Below are 18,454 nucleotides of genomic sequence, written 5' to 3' on the forward strand. Positions count from 1 at the left end.
TCCTTACTATATAATTTAGTATTCATAAGCATATTAATTACATTTTAATATGTTCAATAAATATTTGACTTGTTTTTATAACTTCATGCATGTACATAATGTATTTTGATCACATGCACTTGATCTCCCTCCAAGTCTCTGTCAACCCCCTTCCCCACCCCCGTCCCTTCATGTCCCTTTTCATACTTAATTGATTCAACTATATCCACTGAGTGCAGGGCTAGCCACAGAAGTATGGACATATTACCAGGGTCCTCTTCCTTGAAGAACACTGACTCTCTTCACCTATTAAAATATTTTAAGTACTGTGTTAGCTTTCTGTTACTGTAACAAATACCTGAGATCATCAACTTATAGAGAAAATCTTCCTGTTTTCAGAGGTTCTAGTTCAAGACCAGCTGAGCCCATTGCTTTGAGTGTATGATGAGTCTATAGCAGGAGAACATAGTAGTACAAAATTACTCCAGAGCAAAATACAAAAACAATGAAGAGAACACAATTCCTCTCAAGGCCATATCCCCATGACCTGAAGACCTCAGACTATGGCCCTTCTAAAGGACCCATCACACACAATATCAGGGCTAGGAAATAAGCCTTAAACACACAGACCTTAGGGGATGTTTCTAATCCCAGCCAGTTGGTAAGTCCTTTGCACTGATTATTTCTCTGTTTTACTTTTATATATTTATTTATTCACTTTACATCCAAGTCACTACCATTCACCCTCCCTTCTCCTCTGAAAAAGTGGAGGTTCCCCCCTAGGTATGCCCCCCACCCTGGTGCCTCATGTCTCTACAGGGCTAAGTGTATCCTCTCCTTTCCCACTGAGCCCAGACCAGGCAGTGCAGCCAGAGGAACAGATTTCCACAGACAGGCAACAGCTTTAGAGAAAGCCCCCACTTCAGTTGCTTGGAGACCCACATGAAAACAGAGCTGCACATCTGCTACATTGGGGGGTGGCTAACTCCAGCCCATGTATGCTCTTCGGTTGGTGGTTCAGTCTCTGGGAGTCCCCAAGGGTTCAGGTTAGTTGACTCTGTTGAACTCTGGAGTTCCTATCTCCTTGATTCATATCTTGATAAACTTTGCATTGGAACCGGTCTCGTAGACTAATAAATACACTTGTCCAACTCATTGCATTGAATGGAAGAAGACAGGGCCAAAGCATGCTTTAGGTTCTTAGAAAAGCATAACTATGAGGATGGAAAATGAGTTAGCTGGGGACAAAGGAAACAAGGGCTGCAAAATGGCACAGGAAAACTTATAGGGGAGAACAAACTATTCTAAGCCTTGGTTGGGTGGCAGTTACATTTGCCAAAGTGCAGAACTCTAAACAAATGTAGGTCTTACTTTCTGGAAACAATGTGCCTGTTAAAAAAAATAGTAGGGAAAAGGCAATCTTCACTCAGGGCTTGTTAAAAATATGGAGACGTTCCATCTTCCCTTAGCTAGTAAATGAACCCACAACTAAGACAGGACAGTGGGAGGAGGTTTGGGCACACACTGCTGCAGCTTACTGGGCCCAAAATAGATGTTGCCAATCAACCGCGACACTGTTTTACTATAAGTCAGGCAGAGTCTCATGAAGGACCTTCAGCAGCATGCTCTTGGCAGCCACTATTGCATAAGAACTGGCATGAGATAAAACCCATTTTATAAGTGAGAACCAGTTCAACTTAAACACACATTGTTTATTATATTGCCCTAGGCTGAGAGTAGACAGAATTGACAGTCGCTTCACTTGCCACTGGCCTTGTTTTATTCACCCCAGTAAAAGATATACGCATTTAAAATAGGGGAAGTAAGTGTAAATACCAACCCAAGCTCTTGTTTTGCAAACTTCTTGCACCCAGCACTTTCCAGAGAATATGTTTTGGACCATACAAGTAAACAAAGAAGTGATGTAACTATGGCTGACAAGATGACTATTAAAGGACACATGGAAACTGGAGTGGAATAACAGAACGGGAAACTGGGGACCAGAAGATCTGGTTTTCGACTCTAGAACTTGGAATCACCGAGTGTGTAGAGAGCATGGTGGACCAGAAAGATTAAAGGCATATCTCACCAGAAATTTCATTTCCTGTGGACTCTGTTCTGGACATAGGAGCTAAAGAAGGAGACTGCCTGGGTCTGAGGATCAAAATCCACTAAGAAAAGTAGACATTAAATAAGCTCCCACACAAATACATAGACATGAACCATGATGAGGGGAAGTACATGAGTGTTGTAAGAGAATAAAGAAAAGAAAATATCAAATCACTGAACTGAGAACGAGATCCCCGTTGGAGGAATTAGAGAAAGTAATGGAAGAGCTGAAGGGGCTTGCAACCCCGTAAGAATAACAATACTAACAACCAGAGCTCCCAGAGACTAAACCACTACCCAAAGACTATACATGGACTGACCCAAGGCTCCAGCTACTTATGTAGCAGAGGATGGCCTTGTTGGGCACCAATGGAAGGAGAAGCCCTTGGTCCTGCCAAGGCTGGACCCCCAGTGTAGGAGAATGTTAGGGGATGGGAAGGGGGTAGGATGGGGAGGGGAACACCCTTATAGAAGAAGTGGAGGGGGATGGGGGCTTATGTCTGGGAAACCAGGAAAGGAAATAGCATTTGAAATGTAAATAAAAATATCTAATAAAAATTTTTTTAAAAAGAAAGAAAAGCAAACATCTGAGATGAAATCAGAGGATTCCCAGTAAATGTCTTTGAAAGAAGTGGCATTTTTTTCCAGAAGGCCAGAGAAAGTGAGACATTGGCCAGGTGTAGTAGATAAGCCCCATACCTAGCCCTTGGAATGAGGAGAACTATCCAGCTTTGACCAGCTGAAAGGCTTCCTGTGCTTGTAGAAAATAGCATCCTAGAAACAGGGTGAGTCTAGTTGAAGCAGGGGCCTTGGCAGGGCCAGGTCACACAGCCCAAATAACCCACTGTCCACTCTGATGTTTTAAATACATTCTAGGAACACTGCAAAGGAATAAAGTCAAGTGAAATCATCACAGTCATGCTGAAACAGTGGAGAGAGAGAAGGAGATGGAGAGGCTCCAAGGTACTCTCTAAAATTAAACAAAATTCAGAAATTCACATCATGAGATCGATGCCATTCTAAGCCTCTTCAGCCGGTCCCTTCTCCTGGAACAAAAGTTCTCATAGATCACCAGCCACATCTTACGAATTCATTTATGCCCAGTGTTTGGAGCACAGTAGGTACTCGGGTACATTCATTATATCGAAATGAAGGCAGACTATCTAAGCATGCAAATACAGAGAATCCCAAAGGCAATTTCACACATGCATTCTAAGTCCTGTCCAAAAGCTGGGAGCCAGCAGTTCTGAGACATGCACAGTTACAGATGTGTCTGCCTAAAGAGATAATAACCTTTACAGATGTCATGAATGCATGTTGATTGGCTATAAGGCTAAGAATCCTCTGTCATGTACCCAGCAGTGTGCAGCTCAACAAAAGACAGCAAGGGGATAAAATTACAGGTTACTGGGGGATTTTTCTGGAATTCTTTCAAAAACCAAGACAAACACAGTAACTACAGGAGAACAGCCAACTAGTAACAACATTTCCCCTCAGTGGATCAGGAAGCAGAATGGCAGCCCGAAGTCGGGACTAAGGTGAACAACATGTTTGAAACTGAAAACTGTATATGTGGCAGGTGGCAGAGTCTTACAGGGAATCTGAAGAACTCTCAAGATGAGGAGCCCTAGCGTAGAAGACAGCAGCAGAGAAGGATTACAACAAGGTAACTGCTGCAGAATGAATAACTTCCTCCCTCGGAAAATATACCATTTGAGGTTATAACCCTGCATATTTCAGAATGAAATCATATTTAAAGACAGGGTCTTCACAAAGGCACTAAAGTTAAAGTAGGATCATTGGAATGGACTTGAATCCAATATGACTCACATCCTTTCAACCAGGGGAAGTTCTACACAAAGATCTACATGGAAGGAAGATGCCACATGAACCCTCAAAGAAGCCCTGGAGCAGAGTCTCTCTCGAAAGCCTCAAGAGGAAACCAGTCTACAAATTGGTTTACCTTGAACCTGATCACAGATTCTGTGCTTCTGGAGCTTCAGCAAAACCACTCAGCGTGTTATATTTTGTTTGGGCAGGCCAGCAGGCAAATATATGTGACCTGAACAGCAACAACAACAACAGCAAAATCTCATTTGCTAGAAGGTTAAAAAATTAAAGGGAAGGAGTAATTGAGTTTGGATGAAGGAGGGAAAACAGCTGTCCTTGGGGTCATAGTTATATAAAGTAGTTTATTTTGGTAAAAATCTAGTCATCAAAAACTTCCCAAGGTGGAGCCCATGGATACTGGCTAAAAATAAATAATAATTTGTTTAATAAACTGGCCATAGCATCACTCATTCCACATAAAACATCCCACGTTAGCCATACAAAACAAGTTCAAATACTTTCCTGATATGAGCATGAGTGTCAGAGATTGCAGAGATTGATCAGTGGTCAAGAGCAGTTGTTGAACAATCATGAGGATCAGAGTTCAGATCCTAGCACCTGCATAAAAATCCAGGTATCAAGTACACACCTGTAACCCCAGCTCTGGGTGAAGCAGAAACTAGAGAGTCACTGGGGCTTGCTGGCTTCCAACCCAGCTGGGAAAAAGAAACAGATAAAAGAAAACATAAGCCCTAGGGAGAGATGACTCAAAGGAGTAGATATGGATTCAAGAGACCACTGGCACCCCTTCTCTCCTCTTTGCATGCATATATGGGTGCAATTCACACACTGTGTGAGACATATACATAGATAGATAGATAGATAGATAGATAGATAGATAGATAGATAGATAGATAGATAGATAGATAGGGACTGGAGAGATGATGGCTCAACAGTTAAGAGTGCTGGCTACTCACTACCTAAAGACTATACATGGACTGACCCTGGACTCTGACCTCATAGGTAGCAATGAATATCCTAGTAAGAGCACCAGTGGAAGGGGAAGCCCTGGGTCCTGCTAAGACTGAACCCCAAGTGAACGTGATTGTTGGGGGGAGGGCGGCAATGGGGGGAGGGTGGGGAGGGATTAGGGGGATGTTTGCCTGGAAACTGGGGAAGGGAATAACACTCGAAATGTAAATAAGAAATACTCAAGTTAATAAAATAAAAAAAAAGAGTGCTGGCTACTCTTCCAGAAGACATGGGGTCCCAGCACCTAGATGGAATCTCAAACTCTCTATAACAGTTCCAGGGGATCTGACACCCTTACACAGAAAAACATGCAGACAAACACCAATACACATAAAATAAAAATATATTATAAGTGAATAAATCTTTGTTAAAATATAAGATGAGTCTCAGAGATGCTTGGCTACTTGTCTAAGGTCAGAGATCACTGATAAAAAATGGAGGCAGAATAAGAACTCCATCATCTCCCCTCCCACCCCACCTGTAGAAGCTGAGTGCAGAACACACAGAAAATCTCTCTTAAGCATCAGAGGTCCATGTAAATTGAGAAGGATGGAAATTAGAATTTCTTCCTTGAGCTCGGGGACAGAATATTATAAGAGCTAAAGGTGATGTTGTCTTCTGCTTCTTCTGCATTGTCCCCTCTTCCTTCTCTCTTTCCTCCTCCTCCATTTTTTCTTCCTTTCTTTATCTTTCCCATGTTTTTGCCTGCCAGTCACAGAGCCAGAAATAATCTCCATGTAACTACATTACTGTGCTCTGCATAGTCAGCTGAATTACATGAAAAAAATGTCCCCTTTATATGTGAAAATTTGCAAGAAGAACACAGAAAATGGCGACCAATGAGACAGAATACAAAGTGAAAAGTAACGGAGCTGGAGCAAGCTACCACAGTCTACCAACCATCAGATAGTTGGCAATTTGCATACTAACTGAAGCTCAGGCTTGAATTTTAACCAACATAATTTCATCAGGGGTCTAACTATCCAATTATATTTTAAAGTATAAATGAGGTGGACTTTTGTTTCATCTCTAACATCAAAAATTCTTAGAAATGCTCACACCTCCTCCTTGCAAAAAAAAAAATAAGATGAATAATTCAAGGACATTTCCTAGAGATTGCACTGAGAACTGCCATCTTAGAATAGTAAGTGACAAGGGCATCCAGAAAGTCAGAGCTGAGACCTGCTTGCCTGGAGTGGAGGTTAAAAGAGACTAAACTAGTACGGACACTAAAACAGTCACTCACATGAATTGCCAGAGGGGATGGAGTAACTTGAGAGCAAGAAATTGCTGATGACTAGCCAGGGTTCAGACAATACCACTGAAAGTACAGAAAAAAATGGAAGAGTGGGAGAAAGTGTGTGTGTGTGTGTGTGTGTGTGTGTGTGTGTGTGTGTGTGTGTGTGTAAAATGATGACTTCTGGGCATGACATGGCTATTGTACACTTGAGCACAAAGCAACTGTAATTGCCTGCACAAGATCTCCACAAGATTGATCCTATCAGTACTGGATGTAGGGGAAGGAGCTCCTGGGTCCCCACAACATCCTAAGAATATAGATGTAGCTAATGCTCGGTGATGGAGGGAGATTTTCTCCAGTGATACAGCTACCAGTTAAGTGCCCATGCATCTGTAAATAACCTCTCGGCCAAGGTCCTGTCAACAGTCCTAATGAAACTCATTGCATCTCAAGAGGTATTGAATATGATTGAAATACATTATGCACATGTCTGAAAGTGTCAGAACAAACTCATTAAATAGAAATAATGTATGCTAATATAAATGCTTAAAAGAAACTCCTGGGAGTTTCTATAGAAAGAAGCACAATTCCCCTGTTTTATCCCCAAGAACTTTACCAGGTTCTCACAGTGAAAATGGGTCCTCCCGGCTGTGCCATTGTGGTGAGAAGAGTAGCCGTGTGAAACACTCAGAGCAATCCTATAACATAAGCCACAGGATGAAGACCAAACCAGAGCCTCAATCCCACCTCTCCCCAGGAAATATCTCCAATCGCATCCTCCTATGCTCATCCTCTGTTACCCAGGAGAAAAATTAAAAAGCCTGAAAACAGCCATGGAGGCCACAGCCCAGGGACACAGGCCTTATCAACTAGAGGTTTACAGAGATCATCTGAAGCTTCCCTTCCACCAGCTTTACTGTGTCATTGGAACTCAGTGAAATGGTGTTGTATTACAGCTAACATTGCTATAAGGTCCAGACTAGGAAGAACCCTTAGAGAAACAGAGATAGCAGCCTGTGTGACCCAAACAAGAGCACTAAGGAATTAAAACAGAAAATGTGATTCATTCTCCACTCCACTCTCTGAAACTTAGTATCTCATCCCTCTACCTGTAGGGCTCTGGCCATAGCAAATTTCCTTCCTTCCCTCAAAGTCTCAAGTAAACCACCTTGTCATTGAAGTCTCGCTATGTAATGTACAACCAACCCTCCTATTCTTCATTTCCTTGTGTTGCTCTTCGCTCTTATTTTGAGACTACACATATACCCTATTACATATCTACTTACTACACATATACCTTACTACATATATATTGTACCTTACCACACATATAACTTGCCACATGTATACCCTACTACACATAAACGTACTATATATATACATATATATATCTTACTACACATACACCCTATTACACATACACCTTACTACACATATATCTTACTATGCATATAACTTACTACACATATACCTTACCCATTTATTTTTATAATCTTTCCTATTGGTCTTCATCTAGTTTTTGTTGGTAGTAATGCTGCAGTTTTAAAGGGGTGTGTGTGTGTGTGTGTGTGTGTGTGTGTGTGCATGTGTGTAAGAGAGAGAGAGAGAGAGAGAGAGAGAGAGAGAGAGGAGAGAGAGGAGAGAGAGAGAGAGAGAGAGAGAGAGAGAGAGAGAGAGAGATGGGGGTGAGCATGAGCATGTGCCTGATGAGACCAGAAGGGGTTACCTAATCCCCTGGAGCTACAAGTGGTTTCAAGCCACCCAGTATGCATGCTGTGATCCCAACTCTGGTCCTCTAGAAGAACAGCAAACACTCTGAAACTCACAAAAAACTGCTGAGCCCTGTCTCCAGCCCCCAACTTTCTGGAATTTTTAAGTAACTGAAAGGATGTCTGTGTCTACAGAAACTATGTGTCATCCATCATGAAGGAGTGAGCTGCCCCACGGTCATTATTTTTCCATAAAATACATCTACCCCCAAATCCCCATCTAGATCTCAAGCTGCCGTGTGTCATCCACTCTCACAATGTGGTTCAATGAGTAATTGGTTCATCTCCCTCCTCAATTTTCCTCTGGCATTATTAGTAAGGGATGTTTTGGCTTCAAAAGATAGAGCCCCACTGTGATGATTAATCCTGGTTGTCAACTCAATTGGATTGATTGATTGATCGAAGGTTAGTAAGGCCCAGCTCTGTGTGCAATGGCATTTCCAGAGATACTTACAGACTTCAGGAATGGATTAACTCTCACATGGATTTATAGTAGGACATAATATGATGAAATTAATGGGAAATGGTTAAAAGTAGGAAAGGCACACTTGGGAAAATTCACTGGACATGTTCTCAGCTGCTACACCTTCCCACAATTGCTTCCTGTTGTGTCTTTATACTTCCTGTGCACCAAGACTAGTGGAATTAATCTCCACCACACATTCCAAGCACTAAATGCAGAAAATGAATTCCTAGTGAAGCTAACGCTCTAGGAGGTCTCACAGGAAATAAAGCAAACTATCAAATGGAGTTGTTTTTTTTTTCAAAAAGTAATAATAAAAAGTTAAAACTAGAAGACCTATTCATTCCGGCAGATGATACAAAACAAAAAAAGAAATTCATAGATTTATGTGTAGTAAGTATATGCTTGGCCTGAGATCAAGTCTCCATGGACCCCTCTACAATCAAAATAAATCTTTACTGCCTTAGAATCATCTGTCAGACATTTGGTCACATCAAGGCAAAAGTAATTAATAAAGCAAACATGCCAAGGCCCAACCAATCACCTCATAAGCATCATCGGCAAGTTAATACTTCAGTTCTGCCTGTTACCCACTGTGACCAATGTCCTCACCAATGTCTTCATGCCTGGCCATCTTCCCTGTGAGCATGGCATGGACATGCTGAGGCTCCGATCTCTCCAGCCTTCCCATAGGTCAGCTCCTGTGCTGGGGCGTCAGCCTTGACCATTGTGCTGCGTCACTGATTCACTCAGCTGGACTGCACACAGGTGCAGCTCGAACACAAACAGCCCAGAATGCAGGTGGGAGCAGACTCCTTGCCCTTTGTGGCAGGAGTGGCCATTGTTGCTTGGCTATTCAATATGTATGTTTTAGTTCTATTATTTTATATTTGTTACATCTTTTTTCTAATACTGTAGTGGTTTATTTTCTTTTTTCTAATTAGTTATTTGTATATCTACTTGCAGTTTTCTACATTGTTAAGCGGCAGTGTTTTAAGCTCTTTATTCCCAGAGAAGGGTTTCATTACCATCCCTTGCTTTAATACACCCATTTTAAAAACATGCCTTCTACATTCGCACATGTAAAATAGTTGCCCTGCCACCTCTCATACTTCCTACCCATATTCCTTCCTTTTTATTCATACTGCACCTTTCTTTCCTCCTTTCCCCATTTCTTCTTCACTACTGGTACCTATGCTCTTAACAAAAACACAAAAAACAAAACCAAAAAATCTGTTTGAATCTTTTCTAACTGTACTGTGATGCCACTGTCTCTGAACCACATTAGGCATACAATATATAGCAAAAGGGTTCCCTACAAGTACACCAAAATAGGGGTGGTAATGAATAAAGGGGGTGGAGAGAATATTGTGCCTTCTGCCTGCATAACTGCAGAAAATGAATTTCTAGTGAAGCTAACTGTTGGAGATTGGTGCTAATACCTTGAATTTGTGTGTCCAGACATTGAAGACCCTTGTTCCCAGTTGGTTTTTGATCTATCAATAAAGATACCATTGGCCAATGGCTGACCACAGAGGTGGGACACTGAGAGTTGCTCAGGTAGGATGCAGAAAAACTCAGGGGATTCGGGTAGAAGGGGATGCAGTAGTGGCAGGAGATAAAGCCAACCAGCCATGTGAGTTTTTGGGTAAGTGGCCACTGGCCACTTCCCCAATTGGCCCTGGGTAACAGGGGAAGATTTAAGAGTGCCTGGTCATTGACTTAGCCAAGGCAATTTCAGATTAACTGGTGTGTGTGTGTGTGTGTGTGTGTGTGTGTGTGTGTGTGTGTGTGTTCCATTCACAGATCCAAGATAGCTCCTGAGTGGATACTCACCTGTGACTCCACCAGGAGCTCAAAGTGGAGTAGCCAAAACTACCCACAACAGCTAACTCCCTAAGATGTCTCACAGGAAATAAAGCAAGCTAACAAACAGAGTAGGTTAAAAAAAAAGTAATAATAAAAAGTTAAAACTTGAAGACATATTCACTCCAACATATGACAATGACATAAAATATAACAAAGAAACACAAAGATAAAAGTCTATGACTCATTATGGTTCTCTCCCCACTTCCCAGCTCCCCTTCACCCGAGATAGGTAAAGTATCTTTTTTAAAAAATGCAGATTCTTGCTTTTAAAAAGAATCAATGATCATATAACAGACTCAAATAAAACTACACAAACTAAGGATATCTGCTCAAGACCTCAATAAGGCAGGCTCCAAAATAAACAAAACAGTTGGTACACTGAAGAAAAATCCAAAATATGGAAGAAAGATTCACCAAGGAAATTGAAACACTGAAAAATAACCAAACAAAAATTCTAGAAATCACAAAAACAACTGATCAAATACAAACAAAACAAAACAAAACACAACAAAACCCACATCAGGAAGCATCACCAGCTGCCTACAATGAAAGAATGAGGTTCATGCAGAACAAAATCAAGAGAATGACACACTCAAACATACATAAAGGAAAATAATACTGAACATGACCAATCCTTCCAAGAAGTCTGGGAAGCCCAAAGTTGAGAATCCGTGGAGAAGAAGAAAACTGAGATAATATCAAAGGGAAAAAACAAAACTCTTAAGTGAGATTATAGTAGAAAGCTTCCAAAACCTAAAGCAAGAAAACAACATCAAAATACAAGAGGCTTTAGAGCTCTCCACAGACATGCATAGAGAAGATTCTGTCTCCAACAGGTCACTGTTGTGTTCTCTCCACAAGCCAATCACTGTGCTTAGAAAAATAAATAAAAATATGCTCTGATTGGCTGGATTGTGTTCACTTGTCCAGCCCTTGAGCCAACAGTACATTCTTCTAAATCCAGGTGGAAACAAAATGTGAAAGTGTTGGGAGCAATGCCCTTAAATTCCTCCATTATTGATGTTAATATTATAGTTAGAGTTAAGTATGAATGGTTTCATGGAAAATCCCCAGCCAGCTGCAGAAGACTAATACAAATCTGGTGGTCAGGATGCCCAGTGATATGACAAACCAACACCCTGCTGACTAATGATATGACAAACTTGTAACCTTTCTGAGAAACCAACATCCTGTTGACATCAGCTGACCACAAGAGCTCTGTGTCCTTGGCTTTTGTAGATGTTTCCCACTTCTCCCCTCCCTCTGTTACCCCTGCTATGGTATAAATTCAGCCTTGGGAAAAAATAAATTTGTTGCCTTGATCAGACTCTTGTCTTGACACATCTCTTGTCCCCCATTCTCTTCTAGGTGGTCCCCAACCTCTGCTGACTTCCCTGTGGGCCAGGGCATGAAAGGGAATGTTCCTTGAGGGGAGACTAACCTGAGGTTATCAAAATAAGGAGAAGCATACTATAGCAAAGACCAAAACAGCTGGTCCTGGTGAGAGCAGGATCCTCCTTCTTATTGTCCTGTATCTCCATCTCTTGACCCAGCCATGTTCTGGAAAAGGTGTCAGTAACTATCATTGTATGAACACAACCCTAGATGGTGTAGGGCAGTTGCTCCTCTTGGTTTCTTCTTGCAGTTGAGAAACACTAACATACAACACAGCATTATATTTTACGTAAGTTCTCTGTATAATTAGAAACAGTATACTCTAAAAATAATAATACTATAAAGTAATAAAAATATAATAAATAGATACAAATACCAGTAATGTAATTTATTGTCATTACTGAGCATATGAAATGTGCTTTTCTGTGATTGACAGTGTAGTGTTTCTACCAGCAGCAGCACAAACACATAAAGAATGCTTTGGGCTATAGTATTGCAATGGTTACAATATCACTGGGCGATGGGAATTTTTCGCTTCATTATAATTGCATGGGACTGCTTTATATGGAGCCTGCTATTGGATAAAAGGTTGATATTTAGCATGACTATCACAGCAAGAATGTAGAAGGAAGTTCAATTTAATAAGTTTTACTCGTTTGAACAAATTACTACAGTTACTTATCATTCACTGACACCTTGTATCCTAATTAATGCATGATGTCTCCAGATAGCAGGTCTACGGTACTGGTCAATAACACATAATGCCCACAGTCCCCCAGATGCTAATGATGCTACCATATGGCATATGGACCTCTGGGACAGATCCGAAGCTTCTACTTCTCTTTTATTTTCTTTTTCAATGATATAGCTCTCAGCTCCAAACATAGCCATTGGTAAAACATTGCCATCTTTTTAATTAGATATCCCAGGAGATCAGACCCAGGATGCTGCAGGGAGACAAAGCTAACAGGAAGGAAATGGAAATGTCACCCTCATTAACACAGCCACTCACAGGAAGAAGGGCCAACCCAGGGTCCTGGTGAGTGTCAGACACCAGGCTACTGGATGGAGCCTGAAAGGAGTCTGCAAGAACAGACAAGGGAGCCTAGGAGTGAGGCTCTGGGACTTGCTGAACTAGGAAATAAGGCAGAAGGAGAAAGGGCATCAGGGGGCAAACTCCAGCTCTGCCGCTCTGTGGTCCCCTGGGGGATTCTAAGGACTGTTTTGCAAGGTGATTGTGAAGTGTGCATATTGTGGTTATTGCTTATTTATTTCCTATTTATATTAATGTGCCCTTATTATATGCAACTTCTAACCATGATAGACAGGAGTCTTCCAACCAAGCAAGAGGGCAGATGAAGGTGCTTTCTAAAATGTGCTTCTCTTCTGTCTTTCCAAGCCCTGACAGCTCTCTGAACTCCATCCTTTCTACTTCTGTCTGTCTGTCTCTGTCTCTGCCTCTGTCTCTACAAATGCATACACACACACACACACACACACACACACACACACACACACACACTGCAGAAAAGTCTAAATAAATACCCTTCGTGGATTCTCTTATTGCTCCATCACAAAAAAAAAGGACTGGTCTGGCCAGAATGCTGACCAGATGTCCACACCAAAGAAGCCCTGACTCACAGCAGGAAGTACAGCAGACTTTGCAGAAGTTCTGAGTTTAAGTCACATGCTGGGAGCTCAGGCACAGCGGTCCACCTAGCCCTTCATTTCATTACCTATTAAAAATAAAAACAAAACCATAACAGAGTCTATTAGTGATAAAGTCTCTGTCTTGGCATGAATTTTAAAAATAACAAATAATAACACTTTGACGGCATGCACAAAAACCTGTGCAAACCCAAGTCAGACCGAATCCCAGCATGGAGAAGGGAGGCAATCCCACCCCTACCTGAGGGCTATTAGCCGTCACAAATGTTAGGATAGAGCGGGACAATTTTCTCAAAGAGTGTAGCCCCTGGTGAGTTGACCACTCCCTAGTGGAGGACCACACATCGAGGAATCCTTAGGCAACAAAAATTGCTATTAAAGGGAATAAAAAGCTCAGAGCTGAGCAGATAGAGAAGGGGGATGGATCTGGGTGAAGTTGGGTCAATACGACCCAAACAGATTGCGCAAAATTCTCAAAGAATGAATAAAATGTTTAAAAATTAAAACAAAAAATACAGAAGGAAAAGAGCTCCTGTCAACAGGGGCAGATCACTAGTATACTTGAGTTCTCAGGCTGCGACTCTAAGTAAAAGACAGGAGACACAGGGGATATAGAAGATTGAAAATTTTGGGATGCCAGGCCGGGAATGACAGGATGCAAAGATGATCTGGAAAAGCACAGGAGTGAGACAGCATGCTGAGACTCACAGAAGTTATGTGGTTGCAGAGGAGTCCTGGCATGTCATGATGGTTGTAGCTGCCTCAGCTCCATCTTGCCCTCTTCTCTGTTTCCCATAGCAGGATCTACCACTGGAATGCACTATGACCATAGCCATGGCAGAGGCCTTATCTCTTGACAAAGAGAGATAACTACTTGCCTCAAAGTGGGCCATAAATAGATGGACCATCCTCAAGTTTTCATGATACTAAGTCTAACAAGGAAAAAAAAGCATGCCTCAAAGGAAACTGTAAGGACCTTCAGGATGAAAGCAGATGCTAGGAATAAAAAAGAATTAGTGAATGAGTGAAGACAGATGTCATTGTAGCTTCCACCACCAGCCTAAGATCCTAACAGACCAGGACCACATATACATCCACAGACAACACCAAGACCACCAGAGACCACATGTGCACTCACAGACAAGGCCACATTGATTCAGCCCTGAAGCAACTGTCCTCGCTCCAGCTGGTTCTCCACCGTCCTCTACAGTTTTCCATAAAGACCAAGAACCTCCTGGTGATAAACCCTCGCCATTACCACCAAGAACTTGAATAGAATACCATCATGTAATGAGCTTAAATAAGTAGACATTGCCCACAATACTGTGGTTTGAAATGGCCTACAGAGTTGGAGTAAGAGAGTGATCACTATTAACTGGGGACAGTCTTTGGAGAATTTACAAACTGGGTACTGGGTGTGAGGTCAAGAGGTAAATCCGATTCCTCAATGGAAGTGCCTGCTTTTTCACACCCAAGCTGGATAGTCGGCTTGACATCCCCTGACAGCTAAGCTCCACATTCCTAGCCCCAACAACACATCTCTACCTTCCTGCGAAGCTGACAGCCTCTTTGTCCATACGCAGTCACATCCTTGAGACTGAGCCAAGGGCTGCATCCCTGTTTGATGAGAGAGAACAAGCTCTTCCCACCTCCCCTTCTCTGCTTACTCTCCCTACCCCACCCCACCCTCATCTCTGATGTTGCCCATAGCCCCTGCAGGTTAAGCAGAGAGGAGATTAGAAATTATCTAAATCACAATTCCCTGGCAGCTTTTGTATGATTGCAGGCTCTGGTGAACTAAACTGCCCAGCTGAGTAATTGAAGGAAACATATTTATTGAAATATGCATGCTTACAGTTATACTTAGCCCCCGGATATCAGCAAAGCTGACCTGAAAGAGAATAAAAAGCCCCTTGCAGCATTCAGAGTAATCACTCTGTACAGGCCCTCGGGGGCTTAACTCTCTGGTGTCAAGAGAGAGCTTTGATTTTCCACTCTCCTGGTGCCTCTTAGCTGCTGCCAGCTGCCAGCTGGGCTGCCAGGACTCAAGCAAGATATGAAAGTGGGACCCACCAGTGTGACATTTCCCCCTCATAAAAGGCTTTGCCCGAAAGGTGTCAGATACATAGCCTTGTTGTTCAGCCTTCATTTCATGTTCAGAAAGAGCATGGCTTTGATCAGCTGGGGAGTCTACTCTGAGTGACAGCTACAAAAAGTAGCAGATGGGTTTCTAGATAGAGCACCTAATTCAGAAGCACCGACCTGTACAAGGTCACCTGGTCCCCGCATGTCTCCACCGAAACAGCTAGAAATTCAATTGAGCTAAGATAAAATGTATGTGAGTATGAGTATGTGTGTGTGTGTGAGTGTGTGTGAATGTGTATGTGTGAGTGTGCGTGTGAGTGTGTGTGAGTATATGTGTGAGTGAGTGTGTGTGTGAGTGTGTGAGTATGTGAGTGTGTGTGAGTGTGTGTGAGTGTGTGAGTGTGTGTGTGAGAGTAAATGTGTGAGTGTGTGTGTGTGAGTGTGTGTGTGAGAGTAAATGTGTGTGAGTGTGTGTGAGTGTGTGTGAGAGTGTGTGTGTGAGTGTGTGTGTGAGTGAGCGTGTGTGTGAGAGTGTGTGTGAGTGTGTGTATGTGTGTGAGTGTGTGTGTGAGTGTGAGTGTGAACATGTGTGTGTGTGAGTGTGTGTGAGTGTGTGTGTGAGAGTATGTGTGTATGTGAGTCTGTGTGTGAGTGTGTGTGTATGTGAGTGTGTGTGAGTGTGTATGTGAGTGTGTGTGTGAGTGTGTGTGTGAGTATGTGAGTGTGTGTGTGAGTGTGTGTGTGAGTATGTGAGTGTGTGTGTGAGTGTGTGTGTGAGTATGTGAGTGTGTGTGTGAGTGTGTGTGTATGTGAGTGTGTGTGTGAGTGTGTGTGAGTATGTGAGTGTATGAGTGTGTGTGTGAGTATGTGAGTGTGTGTGTGAGTGTGTGAGTATGTGTGTGTGAGTGTGTGTGAGTGTATGTGTGTGCACTAGAGTTTTAGTAGCACACTAATGTTGCTCAGCTATGGAATCCTAGGTCCTTAGTGTTCAAAATATTCCAGGTCATCAGAACTTGTATCCTGCCATATGTTAGAATCCTTTCCCTAAATTCTGTGACCTAAACTGGGATTCTAGTAGCTTTCTGTCGATAACCCCATCCATAATGAGTGTGAGGTTCCTTGGCTTAGAGTTTGGAAAGTCAAACACCTGATTTCATGGAGAAAGTACGCCATGTGACAGGTGATGAGGGCTCTGGCAGGAGTTCTAGCATCGTTTCTGCAGGTATTTACTGCCTGAGTTCAGCTGCCAGCAATGCTTCTGGTAATGAGATCTCTTTCTACTAAATGGGTCCAGCCCTGTCACCTCTGGGATGACATACGACAGGCAGAAACCAGGTTGAATGAAACTCGTTAAAGTGTTATTGGTCCCCTGGCTAGCAATGGGTATGTAGGTAATGAGACCCCATAGCTCAAGTCATAAGAAATAATTTTTTGACAAAGGTTTCTGTTGGATCTGCACCCCCAAAAGATCTTTTTCTTGGAAATATCACCTACTGTAGTATTTCTTTTTTTAATATTTTTATCATTTGAGTGTCTCATACACACATTCAATATGTTTCCATCAAATTCAGCCCCTATTCCCACCTTTCCAATCCCCCTTACTGATCCACCACTTTCCCTTCACACTTCCTGTGCTCTTATTTTCTCACTGAGTACACTTTGTGATGCCTGTATGTGCACCGTGCAGGACCCTGGTGCAGAAGCATAGGCAGACTCTGCATGCTTGAAGAAAACTGATCCCTTCCCCCAGTAGCCATCAACAGAAGGATTGCAGGTAGCTAGGAAATTCAGTGAAGGGGGGCGGGGAGAGTTGGTTTTGTCTTTTTTTTTTTTTTTTTTTTTTAATGTTCAACATTCTTGGCCATCAGAGAAATGCAAATTAAAACTACTTTTAGATTTTATGTTACCCCAGTCAAAACAGCTAAAATAGAAGAAAAGCCAACCAAACAAAAAATGCTGGTGTGGATGCCTGCAAGAGGGAACATTTTATCTATTATTGGTGACAGTGCAAACTGGTGCAGCTACCTGAGAAATCATTGTGGAAGTTCCTCGAGAAATTAAAAGTAGACCTATCATACCTAGCATTTCTTTCTTTTTATTTTAAGATTTATTTATTTCATGTACGTGGGTACACAGTCACAGACTTCAGACACACCAGAGGAGGGCATCAGATCTCATTACAGATGGTTGTGAGCCACCACGTGGTTGCTGGGAACTGAACTCAGGACCCCTGGAAAATCAGTCAGTGTTCTTAACCCCTCTCCAGCCCCATAGCATTTCTTTTAAATTCATTGAGATATATGAAAGTTCCTAAATATGAGTTTTAGAAATGTCTTAATGAACCCAGGATTTTTATTTGTTACCTTGGTTTTTGGGAAGGTTGCTTTGGTGGCATTTGTTATTGTTGTAACCCACACTGACCTCAAAATGCACAGCCCAAGGCTTTGTACTCCAGATCCTCCTGCCTCATCCCAGAAGTGAGGGGGTTACTGGCATGCACTGCCATGTTGACTTGGGCACGGGATCTTGGTGTTAAGACTATTTCCTGGATCCATTTGTGACTCCCATAACAAGGCACATGGAAAATGGCACCAACTCTGTGGACTGAGGGTGAGAATCCAAACTGTGACATCAGGGGAACACACACTAGAGATCGAAGCTCTTCTGTGTGAGGAGTTACAAAGAGACACAAACAGCAGACACTGAGGCTGGGCTTTCAAGCCTGAATCCTTCTATCCTAGGCCAGCTCCGTGGCTCGTCTGACTCTGGCAGAGGAGTCTCCAACATGAGGAGCTCCCAGACTTTGCTATTTGAAAGTCCTCTGTGCGGGGAGTGAAGCTTACGGTTTCATTTCTCAACTCGGAAGGATTTGTTAGGTACAATGGACTACATGAATCATATTTAAGGGAGTTAGGAGGACAGACTGAGTTCAAGGATTCAGCACATCAGCTGCTGAAATAAAGATGGATATAACCAATTACAGTCGCTTTCCAAAGCAGTCTTCCAGGACCTCTC

The sequence above is a fragment of the Rattus norvegicus genome, chromosome 10, assembly GCF_036323735.1.
Source record: "Rattus norvegicus strain BN/NHsdMcwi chromosome 10, GRCr8, whole genome shotgun sequence".
In the NCBI taxonomy this organism is placed as follows: domain Eukaryota; kingdom Metazoa; phylum Chordata; class Mammalia; order Rodentia; family Muridae; genus Rattus; species Rattus norvegicus.